Genomic DNA, 19,372 nt, shown 5'->3' with positions numbered 1-19,372 from the left:
CTCTGCCGCCGCAATATATGACGGCCGGCGGCAGCCACATAGACCACTCGCGCTTGGAGCCACATCGCAACGTGATGCTACGCAGACGCCGCCTGGTTGATGCTCCGTCTTCATCTTTCGTGTTCTAATAGCGATCTACATCAACGTAATTACTCTGCTGTTTACAATAAAGTTCCTGGCAGAGGGTTCAGTGAACTACCTTCATGTTGTCTCTCTACCGTTCCACTCTCGAACGGCACGCGGGAAAAACGAGCACTTAAATTTTTCAGTGCGAGCCCTGATTTCTCTTATTTTATCGTGATGATCATTTCTCCTTATTTAGGTGGGTGCCAACAGAAAGTTTTCGTAATCGGAGGAGACGAGCAGCCCTTCTTTGTACTTTTTCGATGTCATCCGCCAGTCCCACCTGACGGGGATCCCACACCGCACAGCAGTGTTCCAGAATAGGGCGGACAAACGTAGTGTAAGCAGTCTCTTTGGTAGACCTGTTGCACTTTCTAAGTGTTCTGTCAATGAATCGCTGTCTTTGGTTTGCTCTACCCTTGAATATTATCTATGTGATCGTTCCAATTTCGGTTATTTGTAATTGTAATCCCTAAGTATTCAGTTGAATTTACAGTCCTCAGATTTGTGTGACTTATCGGGTAATTTAGCTGATTTCTTTTAGTACTCGGGTGAATAACTTCACACTTTTCTTTATTCAGGGTCAATTGCCACTTTTCGTACCATACAGATATCTGATCTAAATCATTTTTCAAGTGGTTTTGATCATCTGATGCCTTTACAAGACGGTAAATGACAGAATCATCTGCAAACAATCTAAGACGGCTACTCATATTGTCTCCTATGTCGTTAATATGGATCAGGAACAATAGAGAGCCAGTAACATTCCTTTGGGGAACGCCGGATATTACTTCTGTTTTACTGGATGACTTTACGTCTATTACTATTAACTGTGATCTTTCTGACAGGAAATCACGAATCCAGTCGCACAACTGAGGCGATACTCCGTAGGCACGCAGTTTTGTTAGAAGACGCTTGAGAGGAACGGTGCCTTCTGGAAATCTAACAATATGGAATCAATTTGACATCCCCTGTCGATAGGACTTATTACTTCATGAGTATAAAGAGCTAATTGAATTTCGCAATAACGATATTTTCTGAATTCGTACTGACTATATGTCAATAAATCGTTTTCTTCGAGGTATTTCATAATACAACTGCAAATCGACGTTAGTGATATAGGCCTGCAATTCAGCGGATTACTCCTTGGTTCAAATGGCTCTGAGCACTATGGAACTTAACATCTATGGTCATCAGTCCCCTAGAACTTAGAACTACTTAAACCTAACTAACCTAAGGACATCATACAGCACCCACTCATCACGAGACAGAGACAAACCCTGACCCCGCCGAGAATCGAACCCGAGAACCCGGGCGCGGGAAGCGAGAACGCTACTGCACGACCACGAGATGCGGGCATACTTCAGTTGACCGATGGTATCGATGAAAGGAGCAAGTACTTCTTTACACTGTTTCACTTTTGTTTTCCTTGATTGCTTGGTGAAAATCATTACTTTAATGCCCTTCACATTTACCTTCATGATCCTCACAATTGGTGTTAATTTCTTTTAACAAATTTTTGATTGTCTTTTCATTTTCACTCATTAAAACGACATTCTCATCAAAAGGCACACATTTTGCTATCTTTCCTGCACACCACACCTTTGTTGGAAGGTATTTTTAAATAAATCTTTGAAACAGATATTAGACAGCATAAGTCAAAGATGATATCCTTGTCCAACCCATCACTATGTTTCAATTCCTTCTTCACTTCATCTCTCCTTCTTAAGTTTTTTTTTTCTGTGTGATTTGTGAATTGTTTATTGACCTCCTTCCTCAGTTAATTCCAATCTTCTATCAAAGGCGTTTTTCAAGTCAATAAAAACTGCACAAATATTCGTACATCTTTCTAGGTATCTTTCTCGTTTTTCGTTGCAGTGAAACAGCATCTCTTGTCCGTTTGCCCCTTCAGAAGCAGAACCTTACTTCGTCTAATTCTTTCTCGACTACTGATTGCAATCGTGTATTATATTTAGCTGAATTTTTGCATAATTACAAATCCAAGTACTGCCAGGGAATTTCCTTCGTGGGAGCACTGCTACGATGTCCATTCAGCTTCGTGTGGCCAACTGAGGAGTTAATTTGAACGAAAAGTAGCGGTTCCAAAGCGTGGAAAGGCAACAACGGCCTGGCGAGTGGTGCGTTAAGCCCACACTGCCCCATACTGCATCCGAATGACATTATAAAACGATACGGTGGCCAGTCGACATCGCACGGTCCTCCAGTCCTGATCGCGGAGATATCCGTCCAATTCTGCAAGTTCTCACCAACAAAGGGGGCTAAAGGGCAAAATTGATGCGTTATGTTTCATGATAGAGTAAGCCAAAGCGCTGTTCCAATAGGCGGTACTCTGATACCTTTAAGTAGATACGGCTTTTAAAACGGTTTTTAAAACATCAATATTCTTATGTAACAAAAAAGTTAGATATTTTATGAGATTGAAGAAAAAGTCTGATTGATTATCAGCGTACCGCACCCAAGCAAGGAAAGTGACACAAATCGAGGAACGGCATCTTTAGTTTAAGTCGCTGGAAAATTGTGTGAAATGCCCCAACGTGCACGAAAGATACGAATGGCGTTAAATAATTAATAAAAAACTTTTTTTTTCTGAAAGCAGGTTGGTTTCATTCAAAATTCCAATATGCCATTTCATTTGCCTGTCTTTTGGTTACAAAATCCAATTTTCCAACAAAGTCTCTGTTCAATTCGACAGCCTTACCCCACCTTACTGGAAGGGTCCGTATTCTCGAGGTGGTACCACTCTACTGGTCGACGAAGTCAACGTCTTGCTCCACCGATAACCTTCCGAACTGCTTCCCGTTGATGTGAGACCCGGGCTGCACAGTTGCATGAGGACGAACAGTCCAATGAAGTTCTGCGAGCTCCTTGGCTCTGAGCCGTATGTGACTTAACTACTGAGGTCATCAGTCCCCTAGAACCTAGAACTACTTAAACCTAACTAACCTAAGGACATCATACACATCCATGCGCTAGGCAGGATTCGAACCTGCGACCGTAGAGGTCACGCGGTTCTAGACTAGAGCGCCTAGAACCGCTCGACCAACCCGGCCTGCGGTTCACAGTTGTGTGTGGCCGGCCGACAAGCGAGAGTTCGGACATGTTTGCGCGTCCTTGTTGCGATGATGACAAAACACCCCGTCCAACGACTCGCAATGCTTTTGTTCACTACCAGGGTCCCGCAGCCATTCTGCAATGGCCTATGAATATCTACGATGCTCCGGTTTTCCGTCAAAAGAAACTTAATGACATAATTAATTTGGAACACACCTCTTTTACAAACGCCACTTTGAAGGAACGATATTTCAAGAAACTGTAGGGGCTGTGGTAAAAACATCAACGATATCCCGCAACAAATTCTGCACTTTTGCAAGTGAAATTTGCAAAGAAAAAAATTTCCATTACTTATAGAACGTGGTCGTATAATGGAATTTGCTGCTAACAAGACTTCAAATTTACAGGAAGCTTACACTATTTCAGATGAAGCTTTGAACTCTGCATCGAAACATGGAAGATCATTATTGTGTTGGATGACAGCTGCTGGAGAATTATTTCCTCTTATGGTTTTGGATTTTCGCTGATGCAGTCATCGTAGTAGACCTTAAAAGCAATCAAAATTGGAACTACCTGTTTGACATCATTACGGATGGAACTGTTAACTCCAGTTGGGTTGTGGTGGAATACAGCTGTATTCCACCACAACGTTTCCCTTTACATTATGAAAGGAGACTATAGAAGTCATATTATCGCAATCAAATGTATCGTTTCACAAGTTTACTTGAAAGTGAAAAAACTTCGTTCCTGTGCCGACTAGGTTCTTGACAGTTCGACACAGATCCTAACTTTATGCCATGATGCAGAACTGGCCACTGGGGAACGATGGTTTCGTGTGCAGCGTCTCGCGCATAAACAACCATCATAATAGATCAAATTGAAACTAGGCCTGGCAATAAGTAATTTCTGTTTCACAGAACACACTGTAGCTGCATACTTCCTCGGTTTGGAACCAACTGTATATTGCAGAAAGGAAAATAAGAGCATGCAGCCAGTGGTGCAACAGAAGCAGCGTACAGTCGGTATAAACCGTCTCATCACAGTAAGTACGGATCGACGGTCCACCAATGCTATGTGTCAATGCCATTCTGTGCTGACATCACATTCTGCCGTTTGTCGCTTCGGACCGCAGCTTCCATTAGAGTGGCACTGTAGTAGCATTACTCCCTGTATAGGCCACAATTTCACACCCGTAAATGCCTACTGTTAATCGATATAACGCGTTGCTGCATAGCCATTCGGTTTCGACAGCAATCTCATCGACATATAAACTCCGCAAACCAGTTTACCAAGTACCGTGCAGAGTATTTTGTACTAACATTAGCCATTCGTGGTTTGTTGCATCGGCGGATAGTTGTCCCATACACTGAGTCGAGTGAAATATACGCCCAGTAAAAGGTTGAGGATAGGTCCACTAACGCCGCTGTCCGAACTCCGCACCTTGCAGTTATGATAGGCGAGACCTCCTGCACGGTGTTTTACTTTACAGTTGCTACTGAGGAAGGGGACTGGAGACACACGATCAAGATTTGTAACATTAAATTTTTGAGATCTGAAGCGATCAATATTTTCTTTTCTTTTCGGTGGAAGCACAAAATTTTTGTTTGTGACTAGATCTTTAGAAACTACAGTGGAAAACATAAAAACAAAATTACAAAGACATAATTTTATTCTCTTCTACTTGACAATGCGCACTTTAAAATAAATATAGAAAAAAATGTGGCCCATGTCTGTGAAGCAGTGTATGGTACCTATAACGCACAAACTGCGAGAACAGCCCCCCCCCCACCACCACCACCAGTCGTACTAAGCCTCCTGAAAAGTCTCAATTTGACCGGTAAGTCCGTAGATGGTGGTACAAGGGGCGTGCGGTAAAACTGGCCACCGTTTCCCACCCGATTTTTGCGATAAAGCCATTTCGTCCTCGAACTGACTTAAAGAGCCACCGCATAGGAATTCTTCCTTTCTGTTATGTCGACATACTCTCGTAGTTTTATGTCCTCTTGCAAAGCTGTGGCAGCGTCGTCGCATTTTGGTAAGCGCAATACTACTGTCTATGTTTTACATATTGCATAGGGAAGAAGTTTTTGTGTAAATAATTTTTACACAGGACGCCATTATCGTGCGTTTATTTAAGAAACATGGTAAAATGAACTTTTTCACGCTGATTATTATAAGCTAAATATTAACGGTACGACAGCATGGTCAACCAAATGATTGTATCGAAATGCATCCTGTCAGTGAATGCCACTACGGCGCCTAGCCTGTAACTGGAGCATACAATCGGTATGTTTCGTTTAAGATCGCACATCTTCGGTTATGCCAAAGCTGTTCATTTATTTATTAATATCAACGTTTCCAGGCTTGTAAAATTACTGAAAGGTAGTATTTGTGACCCGTAGACATTCCTGATACCTGAATAGCAAAAGACAACATTTGTTAGCAAATATTTATCAATAATAATTACTTGATTCAGGAGAGAATAAATGTACTTTCCCTGCATATATCTTTGCTGATGTCACGAGCGATTTCGACATCGATACCTCATCGTTCTGGCTCTGAAAGCGCAGGATGGCCAACTGCCTCTGCTAGCCAGCGTGGGAACCTACCACTCCTTCGTTACTCCGTACTTAGTTCGGCGCTAAAACAGTTACTTCACGTACGTAAAATGCCAAAATTGAAAATAAAGTAAAATGTGCTTTTATCTGCAAATAAGGAGTATGTTACAACTTGTAGTGCCACATGCGTGAGTCATACTTAAACGGCTTCAAAACATGACAACCATTTTCTTTACAATTCCGCATATGGTTGTTATTAATATAATTCATTGTTATTAATGTCAGCTGGAAGATATGGGAATATTGTAAAATTGTATATTAATTAAGATATACTTTAAAAGCACAGAGTATTTGCTATAAAATAACTTAATGTAATGACAAACGAATAAATTTTTAAAGTGAGCATAATTTTCCTATTAGGACTGAGTACACCTTATAAAAGAAGTATTTAAACATTTACGCAACTAGAACAGTGCAATATGCGTGAGCAGGAGCGCTTATCGTAGAATGTTATGTCGACGATTGCGGTACGTAGATATTTACGTGGAGCGTCAATTGCACGGCGACGTCGAAGCGGCTGGGGAAGTGCGACACAGCACTTCACTGTGAGCGTAAGGAGCGTTTCCAGTGGATCAGAACACTCAGGACGCAAATACGCCGTGACTTAGAGGCGGGGAACCTCTACTCCTCATCACTTATTTCGTCTGTAATTGTTGCAGAACTCTGGTGGGAAAGTGCGACCAGCTATACCGTACGCACCTCATACCACCGTCTACACACTCAACAGTATGGGAACTGTGAATGTCTGCCTCGATGAAAAACTCTTTTTGTAATTTATTTATTTATTTATTCTAACAAAATAGTTTCAGCGACAAATATCGTCATCATCAGTACGTTCTTTAAATTTAAATATGCAGGAAATGTAGTTTGTTGTTGTGGTCTTCAGTCCAGAGACTGGTTTGATGAAGCTCTCCATGATACTCTATCCTGTGCAAGCTTCTTCATCTCCCAGTACCTACTGCAACCTACATCTTTCTGAATCCGTTTAGTATATTCATCTGTCGGTCTCCCTCTACAATTTTTACCCTCCACACTGCCCTCCAATACTAAATTACAAATACCTTGATGTCTCAGGACATGTCCTACGAATCGATCCCTTCACTAGTCAAGTTGTGCCACAAATTTCTCTTCTCCCCAATTATATTTAGTAACTCCACATTAGTTATGTGATATCCCATCTAATCTTCAGCATTCTTTTGTAGCACCACATTTCGAAAGCTTCTATTCTCTTTTGTTTAAACTATTTATCGTCCATGTTTCACTTCCATGCATGTCTACACTCCATTCAAATACTTTTAGAAACGACTTCCCGACATTTAAATCTATACTCGATGTTAACAAATTTGTCTCCATCAGAAACGCTTTCCTTGCCATTGCCAGTCTACATTTTATACCCTCCTTAATTCGACCATCGTTAGTTATTTTGTTCCCCAAATAGCAAACCCCATTTTACTACTTTAGGCGTCTCATTTCTTAATCTAATTTCCTCAGCATCACCCGATCCTTTACCCTCGTTTTGCTTTTGTTGATGTTCATCTTATATCCTCCTTTCAAGACACTGTCCATTCCGTTCAGCTGCTCTTCCAGGTCCTTTGCTGTCTCTGACAGAATTACAATGTCATCGGCGAACCTCAAACTTATAATTTCTTCACCATGGATTTTAATACCTACTCCGAATTTTTCTTTTTTTTCCTTTACTGCTTGATCAACATACACATTGAATAACATCGGGGAGAGGCTACAACCCTGTCTCACTCCCTTCCCAACCACTGCTTCCCTTTCATGCCCCTCGACTATTACAACTGCCATCTGGTTTCTGTACAATTTGTAAATAACCCTTCACTCCCTATATTTTATCCCTGCACCTTCAGAATTTGGAAGAATCCCAGTCAAAAATTGTTAAAAGCTTTCTCTAAGTCTACAAATGCTAGAAACGTAGGTTTGTCTTTCCTTCATCTATTTTCTAAGATAAGTCGTAGGGTCAGTATTGCCTCACGTGTTCCAACATTTCTGCGGAATCCAAACTTATCTTCCCCGAGGTCAGCTACTACCAGTTGTTCCATTCATCTGTAAAGAATTCGCGTTCGTATTTTGCAGCCGTGGCTCATTAAACCGATTGTTCGCTAATTTTCACATCTGTCAACTCCTGCTTTCTTCAAGTTTGGAGTCATTATATTCTTCTTGAAATCTGAGGTCATTTCGCCTGTCTCATACATCCTTCTCACCAGATGGTAGAGTTTTGTCATGGTTGGCTCTCCCAAGGCTGTCAGTAATTCCAATGGAATGCTGTCTACTCGACTCAGGTCTTTCAGTGCTCTGTCAAACTCTTCACGCAGTATCGTATCTCCCATTTCAACTACATCCTCTTCCATTTCCATAATATTGTCCTCAAGTACATCGCCCTTGTATAGACCCTCTATATATTCCTTCAACCTTTCTGCTTTGCCTTCTTTGCTTAGAACTAGGTTTCCATCTGAGCTCTTGATATTCATGCAAGTGGTTCTCTTTTCTCCAAAGGTCCATTTAATTTTGCTGTAGGCAGTATCTACCTTACCCTTAGTGATATAAGCCACAACATCCTTACATTTATCCTCTAGCCATCCCTGCTTAGCCATTTTGCACTTCCTGCCGATCTCATTTTTGAGACGTCTGTATTCCTTTTTGCCTGCTTCATTTGCTGCATTTTTGTATTTTCTCCTTTTATCATTTAAATTCAGTATCTCTTCTGTTACCCAAGGATTTCTATTAGCCTTCGTCTTTTTACCTACTTTATCCTCTGCTGCTTCACTATTTCGTCCCTCGAAGCTACCCATTCTTCTTCTACTGTATCTCTTTGCCCCATTTTTATCAATAGTTCCCTAATGCTCTCCCTGAAACTCTCTACAACCTCTGGATCTGTCAGTTTATCCCGGTCCCATCTCCTTAAATTCCCACCTTCTTGCAGTTTCTTTTGTTTTAATCTACAGTTCATAACCAATAGATTGTGGCCAGAGTCCACATCTGCCCCTGGAAATGTATTACAATTTAAAACCTGGTTCCTAAATCTCTGTCTTACCATTATATAATCTATCTGAAAGATGTAAGTATCTCCAGGCTTCTTCCGTGTATACAACCTTCTTTTATGATTCTTGAACCAAGTGTTAGCTATGATTAAGTTATGCTCTGAGTAAAATTCTAACAGGTGAGTTCCTCTTCATTCCTAACCTCAATTCCATATCTACCTACTACGTTTCCTTCTCTTCCTTTTCCTTCTATCGAATTCCAGTCACCCATGACTATTAAATTTTCGTCATCCTTCACTATCTGAATAATTTCTTTTATCTCATCATACATTTCATCAATCTCTTCGTCATCTGCGGAGCTAGTCGGGATATAAGCAGCATAGTTATAAAATACAGTTACACATTATTACATTTGTACTGTTTGTTTCTTTAAATATTGTTTTCTGTGGATCCTTTCACACTACCTTATTTATTGCACGTTACAGCATGGTTTTAAGAATTGTTATCGCTGTTTACAGCATAATTTCAATGCTTTTTCTGTTTCCGTTTTTCTCGGAGTACATCATGTCATCTTCATATGTGTCAGCTGCTATCAGTAAACAAATAATAAAACCACAATTAAAATTTCACTCTGCAGCGGAGTGTGCGCTGATATAAAACCTCCTGGCAGATTGGAAGGTGGTAGACGACGCACTAGCGGATTAAAGCTGTGAGGAAGGGCAGTGAGTCGCGCTTGGGTAGCTCCGACGGTAAAGCAGTTGCCGGTAATGGCAACAGTCCCGAGTTCGGGTCTCGGTCCGGCACACTGTTTTAATCTTCCAGGAAGTTTCAAATATTAAAACGTGAATTTATGGATGTCAGCGTCATGCAGCGTCGGTATTAGTGGGGTTATGGTTTTTGTTCATTAGGTGTTCTTCGAAAGTGGAATGTGTGCTGTCACTCATTGGAGCCGTCATGTGCTCTGTATATTTCAGTGCGCCATATGATGTTTGTATAATTGTTACAGTCATACTACTCATTTTATCTCACCTCTATGTTGCTCCCTGTATATAGCATATTATTTATTTAATACCATGTAAGTAGCATTCACGCAAGCTGGTTACTACATCCGTCAACATAATCTGTAATATTATATGCTCATAATGTAAGGTTTACTTTTGTGTTTTATATTTCATTATGTTATGTCTACTCTTTAAAAATAGTCGAACTGTGAAATCAAAGCAATCTGCATATTGTAATATCTGTGAGAGAGAACATCTCTGGCACTGTTGTATTTGTAAAACTGCAATCTTCGTGTCAGCTTCACTTTTTGGTGTGTGTGTGTGTGTGTGTGTGTGTGTGTTTGGTGCTTTGCATAATGTGGTGATATGCAAATCGTGTAAGTGCTGCTTACATTTTGGAATATTTGAAAAATACAATCCTGTATGTTCGCAACAAAATTGCGCGGAATTTTCGATGTAAGTACCATAGCCACTTGTTGTTATCTTCAGTTCTGAGACTGGTTTGATGCAGCTCTCCGTGATACTCTATCCTGTGCAAGCTTCTTCATCCCCAGTACCTACTGCAACCTACATTCTTCTGAATCTGGTTAGTGTACTCATCTCTTGGACTCCCTCTACGATTTTTTACCCTCCACGCTGCCCTCTAGTACTAAATTTGTGATCCCTTGATGCCTCAGAACATGTTCTACAAACCGGTCCCTTCTTCTTTTCAAGTTGTGCCACAAACTTCTCTTCTCCCCAGTTCTATTCAATACTTCCTCATTAGTTATGTGATCTACCCATCCAATCTTCAGCATTCTTCTATAGCACCACATTTCGAAAGCTTCTATTCTCTTCTTGTCCAAACTATTTATCGTCCACGTTTCACTTCCATACAAGGCTACACTCCATACAAAAAGTTTCAGAAACGACTTCCTGCCACTTAAACCTATACTCGATGTTAACAAATTTCTCTTCTTCAGAAACGCTTTTCTTACCATTGCCAGTCTACATTTTATATCCTCTCTACTTCGACCAACATCAGTTATTTTGCTCCCCAAGTAGCAAAACTCCTTTACTACTTGAAGTGTCTCATTTCCAAATCTAATTCCCTCAGCGTCACGCGACTTAATTCAACTACATTTCATTATCTTCGTTTTGCTTTTGTTGATGTTCATCTTATATCCATGCTCATTGCAGTCTCTGACAGAATTGCAATGTCATCGGCAAGCCTCATACTTTGTATTCCTTCTTCACTTATTTTAATTTGTACTCCAAATTTTCCTTGTTTTTCCTTTACTGCTTGCTCAAAATACAAACTGAATAACATCGGGGATAAGTTACAACCCTGTCTCACTCCCTTCCCAAACGCTGCTTCCCTTTCATGCCCTCGACTCTTACAACTGCCATCTGGTTTCTGTACAATTTCTAAATAGCCTTTCATTCCCTATATATTACCCTGCCACCGTTAGAATTTGAAAGAGAGTATTCCAGTCGACATTGTCAAAAGCTTTCTGTATGTCTACAAATGCTAGAAACGGAGGTTTGCCTTTCCTTAACCTATTTTCTAAGATAAGTCGTAAGGTCAGTATTGCCTCACGTGTTCCAACATTTCGCGGAATCAAAACTGATCTTCGCCGAGGTCGGCTTCTAAGGAATTCGCGTTAGTATTTTGCAACTGTGACTTATTAAACTGATAGTTCCGTAATTTTCACATCTGTCAACCCTTGCTTACTTTGGGATTGGAATTATTATATTCTTCTTGAAGTCTGAGGGTATTTCACTTGTCTCATATATCTTGCTCACCAGATGGTAGAGTTTTGTCAGGACTGGCTCTCCCAAGAACGTCAGTAGTTCCAATGGAATGTTGTCTACTCCCGGGGCCTTCTTTCGACTCACGTCTTTCAGTGCTCTGTCAAACTCTTCACGCAGTATCGTATCTCCCATTTCGTCTTCATCTACATCCTCTTCCATTTCCATAATATTATCCTCAAGTACATCGCCCTTGTATAGACCTTCTATATACTCCTTCCACCTTTCTGCTTTCCCTTCTTTGCTTAGAACTGGGTTTCCATCTGAGCATTTGATATTCATACAAGTGGTTCTTTTTTCTCCAAAGGTCTCTTTAATTTTCTGTATTCAGTATGTATCTTCCCCGTAGTGAGATAAGCATCTACATCCTTACATTTGTCCTCTATCCATCCCTGCTTAGTCATTTTGCACTTCCTGTCGCTCTCATTTTTGAATCGTTTGTATTCATTTTTGCCTGCTTCATTTACTGCGTTTTTATATTTTCTGCTTTCGTCAATTAAATTCAGTATTTCTTCTGTTACCCAAGGATTTCTACTAGCCCTCGTCTTTTTACCTACTCGATCCTCTGCTGCTTTCTCTGCTTCACCCCTCAGAGCTACCCATTCTTCTTCTACTGTATTTCTTTCCCCCATTCCTGTCCATTGTTCCCTTATGCTCTCCCTGAAACTCCATACAACCTCCTGTTCTTTCAGTTTATCCAAGTCCCATCTGCTTAAATTCCCACCTTTTTGCAGTTTCATCAGTTTGAATCTACAGTTCATAACCAATGGATTGTGGTCAGAGTCCACATCTGCCCCTGGAAATGTCTTACAATTTAAAACCTGGTTCCTAAATCTCTGCCACGTAACCTCACATATTTGTTTACTCTGTATTTCATCGTTTGGAGGTTAGTTATGTTCACATAGGGCGCTTCTAACAATGGTTTCTTCCGATGGGGCACCAACACACCAAGAACATAATGCCACAGTGGAAGAATAAAAACCGACAACTGACGATTAAGTAAAGCGCATCTTGTAAATATTGTGAACAGCCGTCTGATGATGAACTGGCTACGGCGCTATTTACTTAAATAAATAGCAATATTAATACTGACTGGTTGCTGTCTTCTTCTTTGTAAGAATCAACCTACATTAATTTTAAACAGCCACGGTCTCACCATGACAGTTTTAGACAAAATAGCAGTAGCCGACGTAGCTTTCTCAGTCAAGGCAAAGAAATTTATACCCTTTCGGTAGTCATACGCCGGGCGCGGTGGCCGAGCGGTTCTAGGCGCTTCAGTCCGGAACCGCGAGACTGCTACGGTCGCAGGTTCGAATCCTGCCTCGGACATGGATGTGTGTGATGTCCTTAGGTTAGCTAGGTTTAATTAGTTCTAAGTTCTAGGGGACTGATGACCACAGCAGTTCAGTCCCATAGTGCTCAGAGCCATTTGAAACATTTTTGGTATTCATACGACAATAGTCAAGTTGGTGGTGGAAAGGACCCCTCTGGTCTCTCCCGCTACCTGGCGGGAGTGGGGGGGGGGGGGCTCTCGTCACTCGGAACTGGACGCTTGCTGAGTAAAAGAGCGATTTGGCACTGGTGAACGTGTTAATGTGTGATGAGGTGTAGCTATTCCAACGGATGTACTCGTTTGTCCTGCTATTTCATTTTCAAGTTCAGTAGTTGAATTGATATATTTTTCGGAGTGGAATCACGAGTATATTTTTCTATACATACTAAGTTATTTGCTCTTCGCTTTGTGTAAGCAAAACACGTTAAACAGGTAGTTCGTTACGCAAGCACAGGTTAAAAATACAATTGTCTGACTTTTCTTTCAACTGGTATGTATGTGCGAAATTTTGCTCTCGTGTGTATGTGTTTTATTTCTTCTACTTTTCATTTGGCTTCAGTTTAAGACTGTGTAGCTTCTTTCATACCATGTGGTGATGATTTCAACCATATGTAAATTCAGTACCATCTTAAATAAATTTTATCCTTGTTACGCGTGATATTATTTCTGTTTGTGTCTAGACGGTTTAGATCTGTGTTCTTGAAGATTTCACGAGTCTTTGTAATTTTGATTTGTTCATGAATATTCACGGGATTTGTGAGTGTTTCGCGCCAGGACACCTTAGTTTCATGTGCAAGCTGATGCAGATAAATTTCTTTGCCGGAAAGTGTTCCATAGTATTCTTATGCACAATAGTTGAATCACAGCGATAGCGGTAAACTTGTGAGCCTTTGACTTATTGTGATTGGCAAAGTTTTTTTCATGTGTTAATCGTGTATGTTTGTGTGAACTTTTCCCATGCGCCCCCATGATTTCCTTTTCATTTATCACCGCAATGTACTTCAACAGTTAACATAATGATAAGTGTATTAACTAATTAAATAACAGGCAACGGCAGATCATAGTTTGGTATCACTTGACGATTTACTTTAATAAACTATGTTAAGCTTTGGCGACTTTTTCCAAACAAACGCATCCGCTTTTGTAAGAAAATTTTTAATACATCCCACCTGGCGATTCTAAATGGCAAAAGGCAGTCCTTGTTTATGTAGAGTTTTGTCTGATTATCGTATTCCTTTTGCTGAGGCTTAATCTCCTGCTAGTTCTGAATTATTTAATCTAACATTTGTACATAAAGTGTTCCCCTATGTTCATCGTTTGTATTGACTTGGATCTTTTTATTAATATTGACAAGTTAGTAACGCTAGCAAATCAGTGGTTAACTCAGTTCTTACATGAAGTTTTCCCGATTTTAATTAAATTGGTTGACGACCCAGATAAATTTTGTGGCACTCGAAACTTACAGCAGAGTGCAGAGTTCCACATTGGCCTATTTCCCCTAGTTTTTGTTTGCAAATCGCTTTCCAGATAACTATTCACTCATTAATAACCATTTAACAGACATGCAGACACCTTATTGAAAGTGTCCACCGCCCGCATCTTGTAGTCGTGCGATAGTGTTATCGCTTCCCACGCCCTGGTTCCCGGGTTCGATTCCCGGCGGGGTCAGGGATTTTCTCTGCCTCGTGATGGCTGGGTGTTGTGTGCTGTCCTTAGGTTAGTTAGGTTTAAGTAGTTCTAAGTTCTAGGGGACTGATGACCATAGATGTTAAGTTCCATAGTGCTCAGAGCCATTTGAACCATTTGAAGGTGTCCAACGTTCAAGTTATCACGAAGGCAAATGGTGCGAACATCCCACACTGATGCCTTTAACTGATGTCTGAACCCTTTTCATCGTATAATTTATTGAAGCAAGTAAATATAAAACAATTCATCAGGACCTCAGAAAATAATTAGAGCCCAGGCAGGGAACTAGTAGCTTAAGTAATGAAGTATTCTACAGAAAATAAAATTTCCCTCTCGGCAGCACTGCAGTCGAATGTATGTACTGCAGCGTCAAAAAGTTTGAAAGGCTTATCACCTCAAAAAGTAAGGAAAGCACAAGAGACGTTACACTTCACGATGAGCTGTTTCGCTACGCAGAGTAGGTGCGTAAAGATAAAATCTCCAAGGTAGAAGGTACCAGAAAGAGATAATTTTTTTGGTAAACCATGAACTATGTGAAAGTCAGGAACCTAAAGTCACCGTCGACAATAAATAAAAAATATACGTGGGAGGTCTGGATCACTTCGCGACAGTGGCTGTGGTTCTCGAGTGGCTGACCGTCGGCCAAACAAGCTGTCTTTCCGCCTTCTGAGTTGTTGGGGAGAGCAATTTGTCTTATCGGGAGGCGGAAATTGGACCGCCATGACAGCTGTCAGAGATAGCGTCTGACGGTATTAGGGCGGCAGCGGCGACCGCCGCGTCGGTTCCTCTAGCGGCCAGACTCTCTTACTGGCTCCGGCAGACGTTCCTGTTGTCGCACAGCTATCTTCAGAGACACAGCATCTTACTGAAACTGTATGGGATCTAAGGAAAGAAAAGTTTTGAGAAGGAATAAATGTGCATGGCAGACGTCAACGTTAATGAGAATTTGCACGCTGTCTACTTGGATGAAAGTAAGAACGGTTAATGGGGAAATTCGTACAATTAATAATAAATACTGGAGAGAACCGTTTGAAAATAAGGGAAATGAAAATTAATGATGAGTAATAACGAGGAGAGAGGAGCCATAATACTGGGTGGTTATAACTAAATGGGAACTACTCATGGCGGTCCAGAGAGCGCTGTAATTCTTGTACGGCCGTGAAACTTGGTAGATACGCTAACGCTTTAATGCGGAACCTATCTACGCTGTAAAAACTTAGTTAAAATTTGGGCCACCAGGTGCAAATCTGGCGCTGTACAGCATCTGGTTGACGTCCCAGTGCTCGTATTCGGCAATTTGTGTAAGAGGCGGTTAAAAATAAAATCTACAATATGCCTCTCTCACTTGCTTGGCTTTTTATGCCCATGTCCCTTTCCTAATCCATTACATATGGAAATATTTCTGCACATCTTTCCTGCGTTCACAGCGTAAGATTTCCACCCGCTGGCCACAATTGGAACCATTTTTTTCCCAGCACAACTTGGATTAAAGTACGTACTAAGTTCCCTGCCATACCGTAATTAAAACCCACACTGGACCTCTTTGAATAGCGGCACTTAAATTATAATCGCCTGGTCGAAACTTCTAGTGAGGCGAGTTGCGTAATACATTCTGTTGACGTCGATGACATTAGTGACGGAGACTGAGGTTTAAGGTAGCATCAGAACATCGGAAGTTATCGTTAATGAATATTAACTACCAACGGTTGAACACGTAGCGTTCAGTCCCTCTGTTATTTGATGGAGATGAAACGCAGATTTTAAAGTAGAATTTAAGCAAAAATCTCCATTTACAGGATAACTTGGTAAGTTAACGACCGTTGCCATCTCAGTATTCTGCGACTGCAGATTTGCTGAGCCGTCGTAAGAGAGTGTGATGCTTATGTTCAATAGTGAATTGGGTGATTAATGAAAAATAACGAGGTAGAACATAAGGCTACGGCATGTTTGCCTTACGGATGAGGTATTTCCAGTATCACTGGTCATATTATGTGGAAACTTGGTGCCTTTTTCGACCAACATTTAAAGACTAAGTCCTTGAGGGCCTTAGAGGGATGATCTTAATATGCGTACAGTGGATGCGTACCGTATCCCTCGTAGTTGCGACATGTCATACATTGCACAGACATTTCCTAACGTTGGGAACCAGTGTATCGAGCGTAAGTATGACACACGCTTACAACAGCCGAGCAAATCTGCATAGTTAAGCATACCAAGATTTAAACTACCTAGCACGTCTTATGCTCCGTCTCTAATGACTTCGTTGTATACGGGACATCAAACCCAGTCTTCCGTCCTCCCTTTCTTCCTTTAATCATATAATGTGCATCATAGTAAGCTAAAGAGATGAATACACGAAACAGATTCAGAAGGACGTAGGTAGCAGTAGGAACTGGGAGATGGAAAAGTTTGCACAGGATAGAGTAGCACGGAGATCTGCATGAAACCAGTCTCTGGACTGAAGACTAGAACAACAACAACATAGTAAGCTACATCTAATTAACAATTTTATGTGTTATACAGTTAAAATTTTACATAGTGCACCGTTAAGAAGTATAAATGACCAGCCAATAGCGTCATATTAATAGGATGCCCTCTGCGGGACTTAATGTAGACCAAATATAGGCGGAAGAACGCTGCTGGTTACCTAGCGACGTGGATGCCTAACCGATAGCGCTCAAAGATGCTCCACCGCTGCCAAACTGCATTAGGATCAACCTCGTAACATATGTAAGTTTGCTTTGGTTGACGTCATTGTTCAACGCTGACCGCCAACATTTTATTCAGTGCCATGTACTGCAGAAAATCATATAACTACTCTCAAACATAGCCAGAGGCACAGCAACCCTAAAAATACGTACAGAATGCTGTGTAATCTTTGTCTTACCAATGAAATAGAATTTTTAAAACAGTTATTTGTAATGAAAATCAAAACAGTGGTTGCACATCTGTCTGTGAGTGTTGTTATAGTGGCTGTAACGCAGGAGCCGGCAGCGGTGGCCGAGCGGTTCTAGGCGCTTCAGTGCGGAGCCGCGCGACTGCTACGGCCGCAGGTTCGAATCCTGCCTCGGACATTGATGTGTGTGATGTCCTTAGGTTGGTTAGGTTTGCGTAGTTCTAAGTTCTAGGGGACTGATGACCTCCGATGTTAAGTCCCATAGTGCTCAGAGCCATTTGAACCATTTGTAACGCAGGACATTGGTTCCATAGGTTTCCTGCAGTCCAAAAATGGCTCTGAGCACTATGGGAGTTAACATCTATGGTCATCAGTCCCCTAGAACTTAGAACTACTTAAACCTAACTAACCTAAGGACATCACACAACACCCAGTCATCATGAGGCAGAGAAAATCCCTGAACCCGTCAGGAATCGAACCCGGGAATCCGGGCACGGGAAGCGAGAACGCTACCTTACGACATTTCTGCAGTTAATGGCACTGCATAAAATGTTTGGCGGTCGGCGCTGAAGAACGACTTGCCACCATTGCAAATGTGATGATCCTACGCGGCCAAACCATATACAGTGTGGTAGCGGTGTAGTAACTCAGATCGTTTTCGATAAGGGGCCCACGTCGCTACGTTACCAGCAGCGTCGTAGAACCCATCTTTTGGGATATAAAGCTCCGCAGAAGGCATTGTAATAAGATGATGCTCCTAGCTGGACAACTATAATTCTTAACGGTATACTGTCTAAAATTTTAATTTCAGAACATACAAATTATTATTTAGATGTAACTTACTATAATACCAGCATAGGATTAACTTCTATGTTCATACTGTGTGACATGTATCGCATATGTTGTATCCTATTGGCTGAAGTTGACGTAGGGTTACAGGCAAGGGGCGGGGCTTCTGATGTTTTTTTAACTCCATGATCCCGCCACACAGTCAGCAGTCGGCATCAGTGAGTGGTAGGATCGTATGGCATTGTTGGCCGGGAGGCCCCATGCGGGGAAGTTTCAGCTTTCCATTTAATTCCTTCCAGACCCCACGATCTCACAGCACCTTACAGTGATGATGTCGTCTTAGCTCTTTAAAGAGAATGGATGTACGCTGCAATAACGCTTTACCACGGCTTCAGCAATATGACTGTATCGGGAATGTTTACTTATAACCCAGTCTGTGACTTATGTCAATTTTTGGCTTCGAAATGGGATACAGTCCAAACATTTCCCGAACAGTTTATAATTTCTGTGTCTGGTTTTACTGCGACCAGCTGTGATAATCGAAGTGTAATGTTTAAAAACGTCTGTAAGTGACCAGCGGGAAGACGGCACAAGAGGTCTCGAATGGCTTGAATTGGTAGGCATAGTACATAACAAACAGTGAGACAGCAAGTGAATTAACTCTTCAGACTTCTAGATTACGTCGGCACGCGCCGGCTCTAATTTCGTCTCGTTAAGCTTCTTTGTTCTTTCTAAAAATGAGAGCCTCCTCTCCTACATTATTATTCGTGCTCAAGCGCAATTAAATTAGTGCAACCAATTGTGCTTACAAGGTAAATGAATTACGGGACCGTGAACAAAAATATAAAATTATGTTAGAACATTATAGTGCCGCATTTATTCATTTAGGAGAGAGGGGTGCAGAGTTTGAGTGTGGTGTAATTTATCCTCGTTGTTACAAGAAGAAATGAAATGCTGACACTGGAAAGAAATGTGTGGCCCCTGGTTTGCATTGTTTACGCCCAAGATGGAAGGCGTTCCGACGAAACTTGGTGGACTGCCGTGTTTTCGTGGAGCCGCAT

Source organism: Schistocerca gregaria, chromosome 7, assembly GCF_023897955.1.
Source record: "Schistocerca gregaria isolate iqSchGreg1 chromosome 7, iqSchGreg1.2, whole genome shotgun sequence".
Taxonomy (NCBI): Eukaryota; Metazoa; Arthropoda; class Insecta; order Orthoptera; family Acrididae; genus Schistocerca; species Schistocerca gregaria.
This window is presented reverse-complemented; position numbering follows the sequence as displayed.